The sequence below is a fragment of the Oratosquilla oratoria genome, chromosome 44, assembly GCF_046742065.1.
Source record: "Oratosquilla oratoria isolate Oo_2021 chromosome 44, ASM4674206v1, whole genome shotgun sequence".
In the NCBI taxonomy this organism is placed as follows: Eukaryota; Metazoa; Arthropoda; class Malacostraca; order Stomatopoda; family Squillidae; genus Oratosquilla; species Oratosquilla oratoria.
In genome coordinates, this window is record NC_134820.1 from 3,136,543 (window position 1) to 3,146,542 (window position 10,000).

Below are 10,000 nucleotides of genomic sequence, written 5' to 3' on the forward strand. Positions count from 1 at the left end.
TAAGATCATGGTGAATCACACACACACGCGCGCACGCACGTATGCTCACATAGGCACACACACACACACACACATACACACACACACACACACACACACACACACGCATACACACACACACACACACACACACACACACACACGCAAAGAGCTTTAATTCATATCTTACCATAATTGCAAATATGGAAGTGACATGGTATATAAACACGAAGTAATACCTTCTGTAGGGGTACCGATGTTGGTTCCAATACTTGTCGCTCTTGTTGGAAGCGGCCAGCCTGTAACGAGTTGTAGGGACAAGGTATGGGAGGTTTTTCATAATGGGGAGTCAGAACACACCATTTAGTTTGCCGTGGTATGGTTCCCTTGGGCACATTTGGAATGAGCACTTCCGCACTCTGCGCCGACGGCTGGTGGTGTTCTCGTTGGAATGTACCCGTAAGATCAAAAGATCACCGCGGTTTATTTACCCTCATGCACCCTTGTGATAAACACTGCCGTGTTCATTGCAAACAGCTTGGTACTCTTCCTTAAAGAAGCTAGGATATTCAAAGTCAATCCCATGACTGGTCTCTGTTTATTAGTTAGTTAGAGGGCAGGATAGATAAGATGGGGGAGGGGGGGAGGGGGTATTTGGGGTTTGGTGGAAGGAAAGAGTGAAATGGAAGGAAGTAAGTGTATTGAATATGTCGATGATAGTATGTACAAAAATGGTGACGAAATTCTGGATTCTTTGTGTTGAGTATGCAATCATTCAAAATATTTTATAATACATATATATCCTTGTTACAGGATGCAGAGGGATATGTTTTATTTTATTTACAAAATAAATTAAGTTACTGGAGTGAATATTATTATCTATATCAAATAAAATTAACTGAATGCATGCTCTAAGGGGTGACCATAATTTTCTCCAGTGCTTGGCGGTCACGAGTCTTATAGGGGTAACTACAGGTATTGGCTACAGAACACTGCACTTCTACACAGCAAGAAACCACTTTTGTTGATGGAAGACCCTTGGAATACTATGTAAACTAACTCAGCAAAGGGCCTGGAGATTACTTTCTATTTTAGATATGGTGTATACTAAAATGAAGATTTGTTTGTAGATATGTTTACAATTCATTGTATTATCAATTTGACACATACTTTTTTAACATCACTTCTACGTTTAGTCCATCTCCATATTTCTTTACAATCTGAAGACTTTTAATTTAAAAGCAGACATTTGTATTTTTATAATGTTAGTTCACAGGCTAAAAATGGTTGTCAGAAGAAAAATTAATGAGCCATGAGACTGAGCTAGAACGGATTTTTGAAGCGGTTTTTTTCTAAGGGTCATATACGAGTTGAGTGTTCGCTTTAACTTAACTAAAATTAGTTTTGAAAAAAAAATCCTACTGTCACATTGAAAATCTTGGTAATACGAGTATGTATATACCAGTAAAAGAGAAGAGAATGGAAAAAAATGCAATTCAACTAAATTAGAGAAGTATACACACATTGTTTAGAACTACTGTTGAGGAGAATTTCCACCAATTTCAAAAGACCTTGTTACAGAATAGTGATATTTACTAAATAATATATATATATATATATATATATATATATATATATACACATATATATATATACATATATATATATATATATGTGTAATAACAATAATAATAATAACAAAAGAATAAATTAATGAATAAATAAATAAATAAATATAATATGCTGGCGAATAACTCACTTATTATGACAAGAAGAAAGTAAATATCGAAAAAGAAAATAAATCACATCAGATCCTCTGTCCATGTCCTAACGCGAGTGATCAAAAAAGCTATAAAAGTAGCTGAATTACAGTTACGAAATTTATGGAGCAATTCTAATTCAGCGCGGAAATGAAAAATGCCATAACCCTCAACAACGAGAAATGTTAAGAATGATTGAGAAAGGCTTATTTGATAAATTATTACATTTATGAAAATTAAATGTAAACAAAGAAAATGTATTTTTCCTACACTTTTGTCTATCAAACAGTTGGAAAATTGACTATTAGTATCTTTTTATTTACTTATATCTCAATATTTTATTCCTTTGTTATTCTATGTGTTCATTTGTTGCTTCATATAATTCATTACTCATATCTTTATTCATAGGTCAATTTATTTGCTATGCCTCTCTCATTTCTTCATTTAGCAGTTAATTCATTTAGCCATGTATTTATTCACGTATTCATTCATGTTTTTATTCATATTTATTTTGTTTACCCATCCATTAACCCTCTACTTCTTCTTTAACTTATTTATTCATTTGTTTGTCAGTTGATTTCTTTATCCTAGCCAATACCTAAAAGATCTTGTCAGTATGCTACCCATAGCTTCTTATAATTCTTATAATTCTCATATACCCCTAATATTTTCGAATTTATCCCATTATTATCATCAGTCATAAACAGATTGTATACATACAGAAATTATCATCTAACTATTACCAATAGCCATTGATCACTGCGTCCCTTACTCAAACAAACACTAATCTATTTTACATTATATAAATGCCTGTATAATTACCTAACCTCTTTATTTTTCATTTATGCTTTACTTCTTTGCTATAAGGTTGTTGTATAAAGTCAAGGGTTACAGATTTAACTCTGTCTATCAATAATACATTTTGTTCGGTAAAGATAAATGTCAAGTAGTAAAAAGAAATAGATAAATGAGTAAATGGGTTGATGAATAAATAAACATAAAAATTAAATAAAATGATAAATAGAAATAAGGCATTTGAGTTGGAACAAATGAGAAAAGTATACCACACAATAAATCTAAAGGCTACAACATTGTACTTTAAACTTGACCCGCATGTACACAAATATGATGATGATGATATGGTTTAACGTTACAAACACCTCCCTTCGGAAGACCAGGACGGCGCCCCTTACAAAAGATCATATAGCGTGGAATTTAATAAACCATGCCTTTGGTTCAACTTCACCGGTGGCAGGACTCGAACCGCCATCCCCTCCACCTTCGCCTTAACCCGCTCAGCCAACGAGCTATAAAATACCTATACTCTCTTTAGTAACAATCTCTCTATTAGAAAAATTAACTTTGAATATGATATACATATGTAAATTTAAATAAAATTACCCTGCAAATATAGTTATTGTAGTTCAGCTAAAAAAGTGGAAATACTTGCTAGCAGCATTTAAGCAGAAATGTCGTACCTCCCCTTGGTTAAAGAACAAAGGAGCAAGCACAAGTTGTTTTTCTAACATATTAGACGAGCTGACTCGAAATCTTTTGGTTAATGAATATAAACAATTGCCATGAATTAGAAATATTATTTACTCAGAGAACGAGAAAATGGAAAGAAAGATACTCTGCGAATCGTATGGCATGAATACATAAAAATCCATAAGGATTGGGCTTATGGTAGTTCACGGCTTTAGACCTTTTTCCCTCCGTTCTTTCTCTCTTTGAAAAGATTTTCAATTAGGAACGGTTCTTCAGTTTCGCATACAAACATCATATTTTTGGTCACAGGATACTTGCGCTAATTAAGAAAAAGTCTGGTTGGTTTCCCCATTTATTTCACACGTTGAGAACCATGTACCCACAGTATAGTCACATATTTTTAAATAAATACATAGGTCTAATATGAAGCCTTTAGAAGAGAAATATATCATCATATGTTTTAACAAACCATTAAGTAAAGTTTTTAATTTATAATGAAGAAAATACATTGTTTTCTGTTTTATATAATGATTCATTACATCTAAAAATATCAATACAAACTACTTAACTTTCAAAACTTTTGGTTAACGACGAGATGATCTATATGCAAAAAAAAAAAAAAGAGACCTACAAATACGTTGAATTAAGTGTTACTTCTTACAACTTGAAACCCTTTCTCTTCTCTTTTGACCATAAAGAATGCCAGTCAGATCTCGTTAATTACTCTTTACTCTCAATATCCAGTTGTATAGCTAAATGCAATTATTTTGGGCTGAAACTCTGTGTCTAGTGTACGAGCAAGTCCCAATTTTGCGCTATAAGGAGACTTTTAAGCCACATACCCACGAAAGCAGAGCCTTTTGTAGACAATATGTTCCTTTGTCAGATTTTCTCTTATTTCCAAGTAAAACTTTTTTTTTTTTTTTTTTTTTTTTGGCATGACGGAAAATACCTCATTAATGGGGATCATATTCACTTACACTTTTGGCCTGAACGATAATTTAGGTCAAAGGTATCAAATCCAAAACAAACTATGGATAAACTTTACTTGAAGATCACCATAGTTGCATACAGTAATTCACTCAAATTTAGTCGAAATTATTCTAACAAAGTTAATCTCAACAATTTTAAAATAAGAAGTTTAAACTAGCTAAAGGAAAAAAAATGGAGATTGAGTATAGTCATCTAGTGTCTATAGTAGAATATACAAGTCAAGTGATATAATGAAAGTGTTTAACGAAAAAGTTTTTAACTCTTCGATTATTGATGAAGTTTACTTATTATAATTAAAGTCACTTGGCGAAAAAAAAGACAAGGATAACAGAAAAGCTTTAACAAGGATAATCGAGACATTTCTGATCTTACATTATCGAATATTTCGATCAACCCAATAATGCTGCTTGTTGGAACATATAGACAATTTATTTACTGGAAGGTACAAATGAATTGTCTGAAAATTGTCTTTGCTCAGAAGTAAAATCGTAAATAAGATAAAGGAGTTGATATTTAATATTCATTAATCTTTTCGTTATCCAAAAAAGTGGCAGATTGATCATATAAAAGCTTACCCCGCTCTCACAATATGGACATTGAGAAACCCTTGGTAGGGTAAGCCCATTTATTCTTTTATTTATTTATTTGTCTATTTATTTATTTCTTTGTTTATTTATTTATTTATCTATCTATCTATCTATCTATCTATCTATCTATCTATCTATCTATCTATATATATATATATATATATATATATATATATTTTTTTTTTTAGGTTTGCATAACCTCACCGCCTGGCCAGAGCTGTCGGAATCAACGCAGGAGGCACGCACGAGTTCAACATGGTATCCACTGGGTTACCGCGAAGGCCAATCACATAAGCAAAAAATAATTAAGGTATATCCTTATTTAGCTATTGTCCTGCGATAGACCAAACACCATATATCAAAAGTACAACTTAAAAACACACAACTCTTGTTATTTGTTATAATAAGAAGAAAATTTGAATGCAGGGAACTGAATACTGAGCAGATCTGTAAAGACTAAACATTCAGGAAATGGAAATATATTTTGGAAAAGAAATAACTTTCATCGAAAATGCATGTCTAAGCCATGAAAAAAAGAAAGGCTTTGGTAATAATTATAAAAAGAAACATTTCAAGGAATTTCAGCATTATATGTATATCTAAATTAAAGTGTATAAATAGTGAAAGAATAACAGTGGTGAACGGTAATTTGACAACGCCTGTAAAGTTCACAAGCAGCATTGTTGGGTCTATATTCATGATAATTAAAGGAGGTTTGATTGTTGTTGTTGTCGTTGTTTTTTAATATATACACACATACACATACAAAAGTTTTTTTCTCCCTACACCGGGGGTAGCCAAAAAGAAAAAGGCATAGAAACCACTCCCACCCATTTCATTTCCTATATATTCCACTCCCATCCATCCTCCTCCCTCCCTCTTATCTTGGCACCTCCTGGATGACGGGTCATCCCTGCATCCTGTCCACTGCCCTTGGTCAGAAGCAGTGTCTCAAGGTATTTCCCTATGATTAAGGAATCGCAAGTTTTAATCAGACAAGAAAACCTTTTGCTCTATTCCAAGAAATAAACAGTTGCAGAAAGGTACACATACGAGTACACACACGTATGTACACCAAAACTGGCGCGTATACACACGCAAACACGCATACACACACATACACACACACACACACACACACACACACACACACACACACACACACACACACACACACACACACACACACACACACACACACACACACACACACACACACACACACACACACACACACACACACACACACACACACACACACACACACACACACTACCATTATACATGTAAACAAGTATTCAGACAAGAAATGCACTCAGGTAGGAAAGGCTTAGCCTTTATGGATGCAGCGGAAGAAAAGAAAAAAAAAAGCAAAGTCAGATATTGATGATAGCAACAAATATTACGTTTAGTTTTGTTTGGGTTTCAAAGGCCGGAATATTGAGGAAAACTAGTTTTTATATAATACACGTTAGCAAATTTTATCATTTCCTTTTGCATTTAAGTTCTACATCCAAAGCACAATATCCCTTTTATCTGTGGGTACGCAGGATATATTGCACAAATAAAGTTAGAAACATGTATAAAGTATCGATATATATATATATATGAGAATTTTTTGCATATACGTAGGTCAACGCGAGCATACACACACACATTGTGTGTGTGTGTGCATATAGTATGCGTGCATGCAAAATAACCACAGGAGAAATAAATCACGACAGTAAGTACTTTCGTACAATTAAATCCTCAGACGTATTACTTAAGACAAAGGTGTGAGAAGGATTAAGAAGAGAATCAAGGAGGAATGCGGACAGAAGAAACCAAATAGGAGGGTCACACGTTCGCTTGAGTGAGAAGAGGTGCACGTCCTTACCTTCCACCCTCTACCTGACACCGCTAGGTCACTCTGACGTGTATGTCTAAGCAATTAGACAATACAACAATTTATCACATTTAAGTAATATGTCTGAGGATTTAATTGTACGAAAGTACTTACTGTCGTAATTTATTTCTCCTGTGGTTATTTTGCATGCACGCATACTATATGCACACACACACACAATGTGTGTGTGTATGCTCGCGCTGGCCTACGTATATGCAAAAAATTCTCATATATATATATATCGATACTTTATACATGTTTCTAACTTTATTTGTGCAATATATCCTGCGTACCCACATATAAAAAGAATATTGTGTTTTGGATGTAGAACTTAAATGCAAAAGGAAATGATAAAATTTGCTAACGTGTATTATATAAAAAATAGTTTTCCTCAATTAAAATGTCTATAAGTCATGGTCATGTTTGTTGTAGATGTGGCTGAGATTAAGTTTGATTCAATAGCGATTCTCTCACCCCGCCCTGGAACATTCGAAGTGAAGATTATTTACACATAACACATCTCCCATCCTTATCCTAAGTAATATGTCTAAGGATTTAATTATATGAAAAGACTTAGTGTCTTCTAGCTCCATTTCTACTTCTGGTAATTTTGTATACTTTGTCTTGCGGTGATGAATAATTCGTGTTTCTGTGCGTACATATATGTGCGTACATATATGTATACGTGAATGTATATTTATAGATATGTATATTTGTTCATATGCTTGTATGTGTGTCCATGTACATAAATACCCATGACCCAAACCTTTACAACCTTGAATGCTCTTATGTTTTGCAGGACTGCCTACTTGACAAGTAAAACGTGTTATGCCCGCACAAATCTTTATCAAATCGCTTCTTATCTTAATCCTCATGTTTTGCATAGGTTTGACCTTTCAATTATTCCCATCATCTATATTAACAAGGTAATCCTAGTCATATTCAATATATTTGTTATATCAGCATAATTCGAACTATATATTGTTGCCAACACACAGAATCCTTAATAAGAAATAAAAAGAAAAAAATATCTCATAGAAATTTTTCAAAGGATACAACTAAATCTATGGAACAATATAATTTTACTTCAACGCATAACACAGACACACACACACACACACACACACGTACACACACACACACACACACACACACACACACACACACACACACACACACACACACACACACACACACACACACACACACACACACACACACACACACACACACACACACACACAAACACACACACACACACAAACACACACACACACACACAAACACACACACACTCGCACACACTCACACACACACACACACACACACACACACACACACACACACACACACACACACACACACACACACACACACACACACACACACACACACACACACACACACACACACACACACAAACACACACACACATGCACACACTCGGTGGCACAGTTGGTAGAGCGCTGAACTGCTACCATAGTGGCCCATAGTTCTTGGTTCGAATCCTGCCCAGGGCCGAAATTATTTCGGTACCGCTGCGCTTCGGGTCGTTACTCTGACTCTCGTGGGCGGGGAGTTGGATGTGTGTGTGTGTGTGTAAGGTCATAGCATTACCCATAGATCGGACCTACAAGCTCTGAGCTCTCTTCCGGGAGGGAAATAGCTGTCGATCACGAGTCCAACACGTGATCCAAAGACCAAGTGAATACACACACACATACACACACACACACACACACACACACACACACATACACACAAACACACACACAAACACACACACACACACACACACACACACACACACACACACACACACACACACACACACACACACACACACACACACACACACACATACACACGTACACACACACAAACACATACACACACGCACACACACACACACACACACAGACACACACACACACACACACACACACACACACACACACACACACACACACACACACACACACACACACACACACACACACATAAACACACACACGCACACACAAACACAAGCTAGTATTAAGGGAGAGTGACTGGAGGAATTGGATAGTTTTGAATATTTAGGTGCAAATGTGGCGGGAAAGGGAGGAGTAGAGGTAGAGGTAGAATGTAGATTGAGAGAAGCAAGTAATTGACTTGGGGAATTAAAAAATGTAATGAGGAATAGACATCTGGGAATGGATGCTAAGAGGAGATTGTATGAAGGAGTTATTGTACCGACAGTAATGTATGGGGTAGAAACATGGAACATAAGAGAGAAAGCGAGGAGGAGTATGAATGTTTTTGAGATGATGTGGCTGAGAAGTATGGTAGGGCTCACTAGAGGAGGTAAGGAGATTGATGGTGGAAAGGGAGTTGGAAGATAGGCTTGACGAAAGAGTATAGGGATGGTTTGCACACACGGAGAGAATGAGTGAAGAAAGATTAGTGAAAGAGGTGTGGAAAGCTGAGATGGAAGGAGTGAACGTGAGGGGGGGGGGACCGAGGATGAGATGGATGAATGATGTAAAAGGGGCACTGGGAAAGAGGGGAATGTCTGTTGAGGAAGGAAGGGAGAAGAATGAATATATGGGTGAGTCGAGGATTGGTGTTTATGGATGATACTATAAAGCATGGAAGGGAGTGGGTGGAGGAGGGGGTGGTGAGGGAATATGTATCAATGATACTTTGACACAACCCGAAGGGATTTCTTCCTGTCATTTATCTTTTTGCATGAGGAGACGGAAAGGATGGGTTGCCGATTAAAGCATATATGTATATATATATATATATATATATATATATATATATATATATATATATATATATATATACATATATATATATATATATGTATGTATGTATGTATGTATGTATGCATGTACGTATGTGTGTGTGTATGTGTGTGTGAGGGGGGGGCTTGGCTGCGCAAACAGCCACAGCTTTCCGCGCTCTAATCCCTCGTTTTCCCCTTCGGCCTCGGCCTCGGGGCGAAACCCCAACACGGGATCCTCAGCACGAAGAAGAACGCGAAGAAGAACGCGAGGAAGAACAACGCGAAGAAGAACGCAAAGAAGAACGCGAAGAAGAACACGAAGTAGAATGCGAAGAAGAACGCGAAGTAGAACGCGAAGAAGAACGCGAGGAAGAAGAACGCGAGGAAGAAGAACGCGAGGAAGAAGAACACGAAGAAGAACGCAAAGAAGAAGAACGCGAAGAAGAACGTGAAGAAGAACGCGAAGAAGAATGCGGAGAAGAACGCGAAGAAGAATGCGAAGAAGAACGCGAAGAAGAACGCGAAGAAAAACGCG